The 13,590-nt window shown below is 42.3% G+C and overlaps 1 protein-coding gene and 1 pseudogene across 1 annotated transcript in view; one reads left to right on the forward strand and one right to left on the reverse strand.

The window, feature by feature from the left end:
• The window catches only part of MGAT1 (alpha-1,3-mannosyl-glycoprotein 2-beta-N-acetylglucosaminyltransferase), a 360,722-nt gene that overhangs the window by 247,350 nt on the left and 99,782 nt on the right, over window positions 1–13,590 (forward strand). The gene's annotated exons all lie outside the window — the stretch shown is intronic.
• LOC142185504 (zinc-alpha-2-glycoprotein-like) overlaps window positions 1–13,590 on the reverse strand; it is a 35,018-nt pseudogene that overhangs the window by 247 nt on the left and 21,181 nt on the right.

Below are 13,590 nucleotides of genomic sequence, written 5' to 3' on the forward strand. Positions count from 1 at the left end.
CATTATTGTAAGCAAATGGAGAAACATAATCATCAGACAGTAGTAGTAAATAATCGGATAGTAGTAATCAGACAGTATTAGTAGATAATTAGACAGTATTAGTAGATAATTAGACTGTAGTAGTAGATAATTGAACAGTAGTAGTAGTAGAGAATCAAACAGTATTAGGGTGCATTCACACTACGGATACGGTGACTGATTCTGAACGTAAAATCACGTTCAGAATCAGCGCGTAGAAAGCAGTTCCCATTCATTTTTATGGGAGCCGGCATATGAGCGCTGCCCATAGAAATGAATGGGCAGCTTTTTACTCTATGAGCGCTCCCATTGAAGTGAATGGGGAGTGCTACGTGTACGGCTTGGACTGAGCCGAGCGTCGGGCCCCTTCAAACAGTGAGCCGTACACGTGAGGGCTTCCCATTCACTTCAATGGGAGCACTCATAGAGTAAAAAGCAGCCCATTCATTTCTATGGGCAGTGCTCGTATGCCGGCTCCCATAGAAATGAATGGGAACTTCTTTATACACGCTGATTCTGAACATGATTTTACGTTCAGAATCAGTCACCGTATCCGTAGTGTGAATGCACCCTCAGTAGAAAATCAGACAGTAGTAGTAGGGAATCAGACAGTAGTAGTAGAGAATCAGACAGTAGTAGTAGGGAATCAGACAGTAGTAGTAGTAGAGAATCAGACAGTAGTAGTAGGAATCAGACAGTGGTAGTAGAGAATCAGACAGTAGTAGTAGAGAATCAGACAGTAGTAGTAGAGAATTCGACAGTAGTAGTAGGGAATCAGACAGTAACAGTAGAGAATCAGACAGTAGTAGTAGAAAATCAGACAGTAGTAGTAGAGAATCAGACAGTAGTAGTAGAGAATCAGACAGTAGTAGTAGAGAATCAGACAGTAGTAGTAGAGAATTCGACAGTAGTAGTAGGAATCAGACAGTGGTAGTAGGGAATCAGACAGTAACAGTAGAGAATCAGACAGTAGTAGTAGGAATCAGACAGTAGTAGTAGGGAATCAGACAGTAACAGTAGAGAATCAGACAGTAGTAGTAGGGAATCAGACAGTAGTAGTAGGAATCAGACAGTAGTAGTAGGGAATCAGACAGTGGTACTAGAGAATCAGACAGTAGTAGTAGGGAATCAGACAGTAGTAGTAGGAATCAGACAGTAGTAGTAGGGAATCAGACAGTAACAGTAGAGAATCAGACAGTAGTAGTAGGAATCAGACAGTAGTAGTAGGGAATCAGACAGTAACAGTAGAGAATCAGACAGTAGTAGTAGGAATCAGACAGTAGTAGTAGGGAATCAGACAGTAACAGTAGAGAATCAGACAGTAGTAGTAGGAATCAGACAGTAGTAGTAGGGAATCAGACAGTAGTAGTAGGAATCAGACAGTAGTAGTAGGGAATCAGACAGTAGTAGTAGGGAATCAGACAGTGGTACTAGAGAATCAGACAGTAGTAGTAGGGAATCAGACAGTAGTAGTAGGGAATCAGACAGTAGTAGTAGGGAATCAGACAGTAGTAGTAGGGAATCAGACAGTAGTAGTAGGGAATCAGACAGTATTAGTAGGGAATCAGACAGTATTAGTAGATAATTAGACTGTAGTAGTAGATAATTGAACAGTAGTAGTAGTAGAGAATCAAACAGTATTAGGGTGCATTCACACTACGGATACGGTGACTGATTCTGAACGTAAAATCACGTTCAGAATCAGCGCGTAGAAAGCAGTTCCCATTCATTTTTATGGGAGCCGGCATATGAGCGCTGCCCATAGAAATGAATGGGCAGCTTTTTACTCTATGAGCGCTCCCATTGAAGTGAATGGGGAGTGCTACGTGTACGGCTTGGACTGAGCCGAGCGTCGGGCCCCTTCAAACAGTGAGCCGTACACGTGAGGGCTTCCCATTCACTTCAATGGGAGCACTCATAGAGTAAAAAGCAGCCCATTCATTTCTATGGGCAGTGCTCGTATGCCGGCTCCCATAGAAATGAATGGGAACTTCTTTATACACGCTGATTCTGAACATGATTTTACGTTCAGAATCAGTCACCGTATCCGTAGTGTCAATGCACCCTCAGTAGAAAATCAGACAGTAGTAGTAGGGAATCAGACAGTAGTAGTAGAGAATCAGACAGTAGTAGTAGGGAATCAGACAGTAGTAGTAGTAGAGAATCAGACAGTAGTAGTAGGAATCAGACAGTGGTAGTAGAGAATCAGACAGTAGTAGTAGAGAATCAGACAGTAGTAGTAGAGAATTCGACAGTAGTAGTAGGGAATCAGACAGTAACAGTAGAGAATCAGACAGTAGTAGTAGAAAATCAGACAGTAGTAGTAGAGAATCAGACAGTAGTAGTAGAGAATCAGACAGTAGTAGTAGAGAATCAGACAGTAGTAGTAGAGAATTCGACAGTAGTAGTAGGAATCAGACAGTGGTAGTAGGGAATCAGACAGTAACAGTAGAGAATCAGACAGTAGTAGTAGGAATCAGACAGTAGTAGTAGGGAATCAGACAGTAACAGTAGAGAATCAGACAGTAGTAGTAGGGAATCAGACAGTAGTAGTAGGAATCAGACAGTAGTAGTAGGGAATCAGACAGTGGTACTAGAGAATCAGACAGTAGTAGTAGGGAATCAGACAGTAGTAGTAGGAATCAGACAGTAGTAGTAGGGAATCAGACAGTAACAGTAGAGAATCAGACAGTAGTAGTAGGAATCAGACAGTAGTAGTAGGGAATCAGACAGTAACAGTAGAGAATCAGACAGTAGTAGTAGGAATCAGACAGTAGTAGTAGGGAATCAGACAGTAACAGTAGAGAATCAGACAGTAGTAGTAGGAATCAGACAGTAGTAGTAGGGAATCAGACAGTAGTAGTAGGAATCAGACAGTAGTAGTAGGGAATCAGACAGTAGTAGTAGGGAATCAGACAGTGGTACTAGAGAATCAGACAGTAGTAGTAGGGAATCAGACAGTAGTAGTAGGGAATCAGACAGTAGTAGTAGGGAATCAGACAGTAGTAGTAGGGAATCAGACAGTAGTAGTAGGGAATCAGACAGTAGTAGTAGGGAATCAGACAGTAGTAGTAGGGAATCAGTGTCACTTCAGCTGCTAGGAGGATTCATCAGTAAGAGGTAATCCAGACTCAACTCATATCTGCTCCAATTGAACCTAAGATAAATCTATCTGACAGATTTTCCAGCAATAGAAAAACCTCTGCCATCCTTTGAGAGAGGTGCAGGTTATATTTTCATCTGTGACCTCAATCAAACCTCCTTGCTGAGGATTACAGTTCTGAATTTCATAGAAGGTCTATTCAGTCACAGTGGAACCATACAGCTCTTAGTAGTCATTTCCCTAATGGTACATCTGTTACCTGTACCTAAAAAACCATGGACTTTCCTATCTTAGGGTGCATTCACATGGAGTAACGCGGCGCTCAATTTGGGCTTATTTTTACGCCGAGCGACACGTTTATGGGAGCATTTGCGGCGCGTTATTTTATGGTGTGCATTTACGGGCACAAAAACGCGCCCGTAAAAAAACGCGGCACAAACGCTCCCGTAAATGCGACGGTTGCGGTAAAAATAAGCCCAACTTGAGCGCCGTGTTACTCCGTGTGAATGCACCCTAAGGATTTCAATGCCAATTTGTCTGTGTCTGGAAGAAATTCTGTCATTTGTATATTTGATTTTCGTTTCAATGCCGCACTTTGAGGTGTGCAAGTTCCCAATTTTTCAATCACTGCCACCCCGGCTGACGGCTCTTACAGGCAAAAAAAAAAATGTCTTTTTTTCACACAGATGTATTTGGTGTTTTTTTTTTCTCAGACATTTCACAGTCTTTTTTTAGCTGTGTTTTACTATGTGTGGTCTTAGACTTCAACTCACACGGAGACAAGTAAGTTCCCAATTTCTAATCACTGCCACTGATGGCTCTTACACATTGAGTGTAAGTTGGGGATTGAACCCACAACAGGGTGTACACATACAAACAAATGAATCACTCTACTGACCGAGCCACAGGTTCTCTTAGCTTAATGCAGTGTATTTTTTATCTGAAATCTTCTGTTCTTCTCTCAATATTTAACATGGCGCAAATAGAAATGACCAAGTCTTAACTAGTCAGGGTATAATATTATTGTATGGGGCTAAATATATGCAGCTATCCACATTTTTTAAAGGCTACAACCTTTGAAAAGCCCCTCCCACTTTTGATTTGAGCAACCATTAGCAAATCACCCTGTGAAGGGCTTTCTCCATAATATAGCACCAATTATGTTTTCCTCTTAGATTCTACTACTACTAATACCTACTTTAGTGAAAGGGGTTTTGCCACTCTAGACACATTATCTATCCACAGGATATTGGATAAGTGTCTGCCTATATAAATGGATCGGTGGTGTGCATACGTGGTCACCACATATCATACAAGAGAATAGAGCAGTGGCCACTCATGTGCACATTGTGGATCACTTGTGGACCCCATGCTCATGAATCAGTTCCTTAATGATTAGACATGTGTATCCTAAATTGTGGGTAGAGGATAAGTGTCTACAGAGCAAACTTGCTGGGAGAACAACATGCACACCATGCCATGAAAATTTTTGGACAAAGTCACACCTCTTTGGGGGACCCTTAACCGCACCTCCATTGGTATATTGCCACGCCCCTTTTGTATAATGTTACATATACTTTGGCCACTAAAGGTGTTGACCATGCTCCTGTTATGATTAAACTACAGATGCAGGGCCACAAGAAATTGGCTGATAACTGATAGCAGTAGAGACAACTATCTACAACTAGCACACCTCTGCAAGGCAAGACATAACCCCAGATGCCTTCAACAGAGCTCACGGCAAGGAGAGATGGACTTTGCTGGATCTGGGCATCTGTATTGTCACCAAGACAAGTCGTACCAGCACAGTCAAAAACCAGGAGAGGACATAGTAAGTAGAGATGGGAAAAAACCAAAGGTCGTCAAAACAGAGTCAAGAGGCAAAAGGGGAATCCAAGAAGTTCAGTAACAGGTGAGTATACACAGTGAAGAGCCAAACTAGCGAGCAAAGTAAAATTAGTTGGCACTTGTCTCAGGATGGTATGGTCCTATATAGTCCTCAGCTGCTCCCAGGCTGGCACGACAATGTCAAAGGTGCAGCTGGAAAGAGAATCCTGACAGCGCCTTTCTGGTTGTGAGTATATCCAGTGAGATTTTCCTGCTTTTCTGGGCGTTCAGGAGGTCTTCCCTTTTTTTGGGAACCTCCCAAAGAGTTGGCAAGGCAATCTTGTCTTTACAGCAGCCACTATATGTGACTGTGATGTTGGAGACTCATTAATATTTAGTCCTATATTATTGTATTCCATTATTTCAATGGAAAAACGTAACATTTCTGTCAATTTCCTAAGACATTGCTTGATTTTTGGGAACTAGAAGTTACAGTTACAACATCTGCTAGATGGCATTGGGACTCCATTCACTTACTGTACATCTACAAGGGGTTACAAGGTGACACAGAAATCTTTGGTTGTATGACAGGAGTTGCAGCAAAGTTGCTTTGTAGCCCTTGCCTAATATGGAGACATTATGGTTCCCTGAATGTGATCTAAGGGAGAAAAGCCCAGAATCGCTAATCTTTACACCATAGATTTTCCTCCAGAGAATTATGGACTCCAAGTCCAGAGGACTTATAGTAGCCGCAAAATGGAGATTTCAGCAAATGTCACCCAAACACTGCAAAAACAAATAAAAAAAATGTGCAGCAGAACCTGACCTGCATTACGGGCTGTAATGGAAGCGACATAGCTGTATAAATACATGGTGATCTGGGTCCCAGAGGTCTCAGAGATAGGAAGTCCCTGCTCCTTATTAGAGCAAAGGTCTGTGCAAGGCGCTCTAATACCTTGCTCTGAAAAACTGAGCTTCAAATCATCACCTTAATGTTCAGTAAGTTTCTCCTTTTCTTCATCTCGCTCCTTGTAATTCTGCAGTTATTTTCCGAGCACCTGCAGGAAGTCACAGCGCTTGGTGAAAACCACAACTCCGAATCCTATAAGACACCTGCTGTATGGGGCCGGTCCCAGCTGTATATTACAGAGATCGCTGTCTAATCCATCATTACAGGTTTTGTGAAGTGATAAAATGACGTTGATGAACACATTAGACCTAAAACTATGACAATAACCTTCATGTATATAGCACAAAAAAAATCTGATTTTATGTGACAGATACATTTTAGGGTGAAGATACATTCAGCAGCTCCGACCACACGGCCAGTAACAAGTCATAGATAATACATTGTGTCCTGCCAGAATCGCTGCGTGTCTGTATCCGAATAGTGGAAGAATAATCTTCATTATGGGTCATAAAATAAAATCTGAATTTGTGTAGATGATCGATCAGACATAAGACACTAATATGTAACATCTGGACACTGCATTTTTTGGAAAAAAAACACATTCTAAATCTCAAATAATTCTTGTGTGAACCCATCTGTTATACATTAGCCCTGGCGGATACCTCCGGGGATATTAGAGCCTGAGTCCTATGTCGCAGCCTGATATTTGGTCAGTAATAAAACCATTGATGGGAATTAATTTCTGACCAGTGCCAATGGGATCCGAGTTTGGTATAAGGAGAATCTAATGGCAGGCAGTCACGTCCTAGAATTCTCCAAAGTCATCTTCTCACATTCAGAAGATAATTTCAGCTGTTTTTTTACCTCTAAGGTCCCATGTACACAGCAAAGTATTTTTTCATGGTCCGTGTTTGAACCCATGAGAAAACCTAAAGGCCCATAACCTGAGCTCTGTATTACTGCCTGTACAGATGTATAATACAACTATAGACGTGACACCTGAATGATGGAACAGACAAGCGTTCATGTATAAGATGTGTTACATAGTGAGATAACGGAGGTTGCAAAATGGAATAGATGAGCTTGAGTTGTAAGAAGCCCTCGGCATGTGTCTCCACCTAGAATGAGAAAAAGATACAAAACAATAAAATAAAGTGTTCTGTATACTGCTCCAATAAATGGCCGAATATTACAGAAATCAGGAATTGAAAATTCTCCTTGAAACCTCGTAATTAGTGATGAGCAAACGGTGTTCGATCAATTATCAGGCCGTTCGGGGTATTCGATTCCAATACCACGAGGCAAACGCACTAAAAATTCGTATCCCCTCCCACCTTCCCTGGCGCGTTCTTTGCACCAATAACTGCGCAGGGGAGGTGGGACAGGAACTACGACAACGGACGCATCGAAAAAAAATCGGAAAAAGTAATTGACTGGCTAAATCAGGTGACCTCCAATTTAGACGAATGGTGGATTTAACATTCGACTAATTTGGGACTGTGAACTATGTGACTGTGAGACAGGGACAGATCGACAGGCAGGGTTAGCTAGGGATTACCTTTATTTAGGGGGAATGTCCCTCACCCAGCTCTTTGGGGCTCTATCTGGTCGGGATCCCTGTCAGCTTGCGATAAGCGGGAGCTGACTATTTCCCATAGGAATGCAACGACCAGCGTTGATTGGCCAGTGTACAGCATTCGGCCAATCAACGCTGGTTCTGCCGGAGGAGGCGGAGTCTAAGATCGGTCCACAGCAGCTTCAATTGTGGTCCGGTCTCAGACATAGTAGAGCTGACACGGAGAAGCAGCAGAGCTCAGCAGAGATGCAGCAAAACTGAGAGTGCACTGAACCCTGCTGCATCGCAGATGTAGCAGAGCTGAGTGTGCAGCAGGGTTCAGCGCACACTCTGCTCTGCTACATCTGACATAACAGAATAACATAACAGCACATAACAGAATAACTGCAGAGTTACAGAGCACATAACAAAATAGCTGCAGAGTTACAGAGCACATAACAGAATAGCTGCAGAGTCACAGAGCACATAGCAGAATAGTTGCAGAGTTACAGAGCACATAACAGAATAACTGCAGAGTTACAGAACACATAACAGAATAGCTGCAGAGTTACAGAGCACATAACAGAATAACTGCAGAGTTACAGAGCACATAGCAGAATAGCTGCAGAGTTACAGAGCACATAACGGAATAGCTGCAGAGTTACAGAGCACATAACAGAATAACTGCAGAGTTACAGAGCACATAACAGAATAGCTGCAGAGTTACAGAGCACATAACAGAATAGCTGCAGAGTTACAGAGCACATAACAGAATAGCTGCAGAGTTACAGAGCACATAACAGAATAGCTGCAGAGTGACAGAGCACATAACAGAATAGCTGCAGAGTTACAGAGCACATAACAGAATAGCTGCAGAGTTACAGAGCACATAACAGAATAGCTGCAGAGTTACAGAGCACATAACAGAATAACTGCAGAGTTACAGAGCACATAACAGAATAGCTGCAGAGTTACAGAGCACATAGCAGAATAGCTGCAGAGTTACAGAGCACATAACAGAATAGCTGCAGAGTTACAGAGCACATAACAGAATAGCTGCAGAGTTACAGAGCACATAACAGAATAACTGCAGAGTTACAGAGCACATAACAGAATAGCTGCAGAGTTACAGAGCACATAACAGAATAGCTGCAGAGTCACAGAGCACATAGCAGAATAGTTGCAGAGTTACAGAGCACATAACAGAATAACTGCAGAGTTACAGAACACATAACAGAATAGCTGCAGAGTTACAGAGCACATAACAGAATAACTGCAGAGTTACAGAGCACATAGCAGAATAGCTGCAGAGTTACAGAGCACATAACGGAATAGCTGCAGAGTTACAGAGCACATAACAGAATAACTGCAGAGTTACAGAGCACATAACAGAATAGCTGCAGAGTTACAGAGCACATAACAGAATAGCTGCAGAGTTACAGAGCACATAACAGAATAGCTGCAGAGTTACAGAGCACATAACAGAATAGCTGCAGAGTGACAGAGCACATAACAGAATAGCTGCAGAGTTACAGAGCACATAACAGAATAGCTGCAGAGTGACAGAGCACATAACAGAATAGCTGCAGAGTTACAGAGCACATAACAGAATAACTGCAGAGTTACAGAGCACATAACAGAATAGCTGCAGAGTTACAGAGCACATAGCAGAATAGCTGCAGAGTTACAGAGCACATAACAGAATAGCTGCAGAGTTACAGAGCACATAACAGAATAGCTGCAGAGTTACAGAGCACATAACAGAATAGCTGCAGAGTTACAGAGCACATAACAGAATAGCTGCAGAGTTACAGAGCACATAACAGAATAGCTGCAGAGTTACAGAGCACATAACAGAATAGCTGCAGAGTTACAGAGCACATAACAGAATAGCTGCAGAGTCACAGAGCACATAGCAGAATAGTTGCAGAGTTACAGAGCACATAGCAGAATAGCTGCAGAGTTACAGAGCACATAACGGAATAGCTGCAGAGTTACAGAGCACATAACAGAATAGCTGCAGAGTTACAGAGCACATAACAGAATAGCTGCAGAGTGACAGAGCATATAACAGAATAGCTGCAGAGTTACAGAGCACATAACAGAATAACTGCAGAGTTACAGAGCACATAACAGAATAGCTGCAGAGTTACAGAGCACATAACAGAATAGCTGCAGAGTTACAGAGCACATAGCAGAATAGCTGCAGAGTTACAGAGCACATAGCAGAATAGCTGCAGAGTTACAGAGCACATAACGGAATAGCTGCAGAGTTACAGAGCACATAACAGAATAACTGCAGAGTTACAGAGCACATAACAGAATAGCTGCAGAGTTACAGAGCACATAACAGAATAGCTGCAGAGTTACAGAGCACATAGCAGAATAGCTGCAGAGTTACAGAGCACATAGCAGAATAGCTGCAGAGTTACAGAGCACATAACGGAATAGCTGCAGAGTTACAGAGCACATAACAGAATAGCTGCAGAGTTACAGAGCACATAAAAGAATAGCTGCAGAGTTACAGAGCACATAACAGAATAGCTGCAGAGTGACAGAGCATATAACAGAATAGCTGCAGAGTTACAGAGCACATAACAGAATAACTGCAGAGTTACAGAGCACATAACAGAATAGCTGCAGAGTTACAGAGCACATAACAGAATAGCTGCAGAGTTACAGAGCACATAACAGAATAACTGCAGAGTTACAGAGCACATAGCAGAATAGCTGCAGAGTTACAGAGCACATAACGGAATAGCTGCAGAGTTACAGAGCACATAACAGAATAACTGCAGAGTTACAGAGCACATAACAGAATAGCTGCAGAGTTACAGAGCACATAACAGAATAGCTGCAGAGTGACAGAGCATATAACAGAATAGCTGCAGAGTTACAGAGCACATAACAGAATAACTGCAGAGTTACAGAGCACATAACAGAATAGCTGCAGAGTTACAGAGCACATAACAGAATAGCTGCAGAGTTACAGAGCACATAACAGAATAGCTGCAGAGTTACAGAGCACATAGCAGAATAGCTGCAGAGTTACAGAGCACATAACGGAATAGCTGCAGAGTTACAGAGCACATAACAGAATAGCTGCAGAGTTACAGAGCACATAACAGAATAGCTGCAGAGTTACAGAGCACATAACAGAATAGCTGCAGAGTTACAGAGCACATAACAGAATAGCTGCAGAGTGACAGAGCACATAACAGAATAGCTGCAGAGTTACAGAGCACATAACAGAATAGCTGCAGAGTTACAGAGCACATAACAGAATAGCTGCAGAGTCACAGAGCACATAGCAGAATAGTTGCAGAGTTACAGAGCACATAGCAGAATAGCTGCAGAGTTAAAGAGCACATAACGGAATAGCTGCAGAGTTACAGAGCACATAACAGAATAGCTGCAGAGTTACAGAGCACATAACAGAATAGCTGCAGAGTGACAGAGCATATAACAGAATAGATGCAGAGTTACAGAGCACATAACAGAATAACTGCAGAGTTACAGAGCACATAACAGAATAGCTGCAGAGTTACAGAGCACATAACAGAATAGCTGCAGAGTTACAGAGCACATAGCAGAATAGCTGCAGAGTTACAGAGCACATAGCAGAATAGCTGCAGAGTTACAGAGCACATAACGGAATAGCTGCAGAGTTACAGAGCACATAACAGAATAGCTGCAGAGTTACAGAGCACATAACAGAATAGCTGCAGAGTTACAGAGCACATAACAGAATAGCTGCAGAGTTACAGAGCACATAGCAGAATAGCTGCAGAGTTACAGAGCACATAACGGAATAGCTGCAGAGTTACAGAGCACATAACAGAATAGCTGCAGAGTTACAGAGCACATAACAGAATAGCTGCAGAGTTACAGAGCACATAACAGAATAGCTGCAGAGTTACAGAGCACATAACAGAATAGCTGCAGAGTTACAGAGCACATAACAGAATAGCTGCAGAGTTACAGAGCACATAACAGAATAGCTGCAGAGTTACAGAGCACATAACAGAATAGCTGCAGAGTCACAGAGCACATAGCAGAATAGTTGCAGAGTTACAGAGCACATAGCAGAATAGCTGCAGAGTTACAGAGCACATAACAGAATAGCTGCAGAGTTAAAGAGCACATAACAGAATAGCTGCAGAGTTACAGAGCACATAACAGAATAGCTGCAGAGTTACAGAGCACATAACAGAATAGCTGCAGAGTTACAGAGCACATAACAGAATAGCTGCAGAGTTACAGAGCACATAACAGAATAGCTGCAGAGTTACAGAGCACATAGCAGAATAGCTGCAGAGTTACAGAGCACATAACAGAATAGCTGCAGAGTTAAAGAGCACATAACAGAATAGCTGCAGAGTTACAGAGCACATAACAGAATAGCTGCAGAGTTACAGAGCACATAACAGAATAGCTGCAGAGTTACAGAGCACATAACAGAATAGCTGCAGAGTTACAGAGCACATAACAGAATAACTGCAGAGTTACAGAGCACATAACAGAATAGCTGCAGAGTTACAGAGCACATAACAGAATAGCTGCAGAGTCACAGAGCACATAGCAGAATAGTTGCAGAGTTACAGAGCACATAGCAGAATAGCTGCAGAGTTACAGAGCACATAACGGAATAGCTGCAGAGTTACAGAGCACATAACAGAATAACTGCAGAGTTACAGAGCACATAACAGAATAGCTGCAGAGTTACAGAGCACATAACAGAATAGCTGCAGAGTTACAGAGCACATAACAGAATAGCTGCAGAGTGACAGAGCATATAACAGAATAGCTGCAGAGTTACAGAGCACATAACAGAATAACTGCAGAGTTACAGAGCACATAACAGAATAGCTGCAGAGTTACAGAGCACATAACAGAATAGCTGCAGAGTTACAGAGCACATAACAGAATAGCTGCAGAGTTACAGAGCACATAGCAGAATAGCTGCAGAGTTACAGAGCACATAACGGAATAGCTGCAGAGTTACAGAGCACATAACAGAATAGCTGCAGTTACAGAGCACATAACAGAATAGCTGCAGAGTTACAGAGCACATAACAGAATAGCTGCAGAGTTACAGAGCACATAACAGAATAGCTGCAGAGTGACAGAGCACATAACAGAATAGCTGCAGAGTTACAGAGCACATAACAGAATAGCTGCAGAGTTACAGAGCACATAACAGAATAGCTGCAGAGTCACAGAGCACATAGCAGAATAGTTGCAGAGTTACAGAGCACATAGCAGAATAGCTGCAGAGTTACAGAGCACATAACGGAATAGCTGCAGAGTTACAGAGCACATAACAGAATAGCTGCAGAGTTACAGAGCACATAACAGAATAGCTGCAGAGTGACAGAGCATATAACAGAATAGATGCAGAGTTACAGAGCACATAACAGAATAACTGCAGAGTTACAGAGCACATAACAGAATAGCTGCAGAGTTACAGAGCACATAACAGAATAGCTGCAGAGTTACAGAGCACATAGCAGAATAGCTGCAGAGTTACAGAGCACATAGCAGAATAGCTGCAGAGTTACAGAGCACATAACGGAATAGCTGCAGAGTTACAGAGCACATAACAGAATAGCTGCAGAGTTACAGAGCACATAACAGAATAGCTGCAGAGTTACAGAGCACATAACAGAATAGCTGCAGAGTTACAGAGCACATAGCAGAATAGCTGCAGAGTTACAGAGCACATAACGGAATAGCTGCAGAGTTACAGAGCACATAACAGAATAGCTGCAGAGTTACAGAGCACATAACAGAATAGCTGCAGAGTTACAGAGCACATAACAGAATAGCTGCAGAGTTACAGAGCACATAACAGAATAGCTGCAGAGTTACAGAGCACATAACAGAATAGCTGCAGAGTTACAGAGCACATAACAGAATAGCTGCAGAGTTACAGAGCACATAACAGAATAGCTGCAGAGTCACAGAGCACATAGCAGAATAGTTGCAGAGTTACAGAGCACATAGCAGAATAGCTGCAGAGTTACAGAGCACATAACGGAATAGCTGCAGAGTTACAGAGCACATAACAGAATAGCTGCAGAGTTACAGAGCACATAACAGAATAGCTGCAGAGTTACAGAGCACATAGCAGAATAGCTGCAGAGTTACAGAGCACATAACAGAATAGCTGCAGAG

Source organism: Leptodactylus fuscus, chromosome 11 (assembly GCF_031893055.1).
Source record: "Leptodactylus fuscus isolate aLepFus1 chromosome 11, aLepFus1.hap2, whole genome shotgun sequence".
NCBI classification, from domain to species: domain Eukaryota; kingdom Metazoa; phylum Chordata; class Amphibia; order Anura; family Leptodactylidae; genus Leptodactylus; species Leptodactylus fuscus.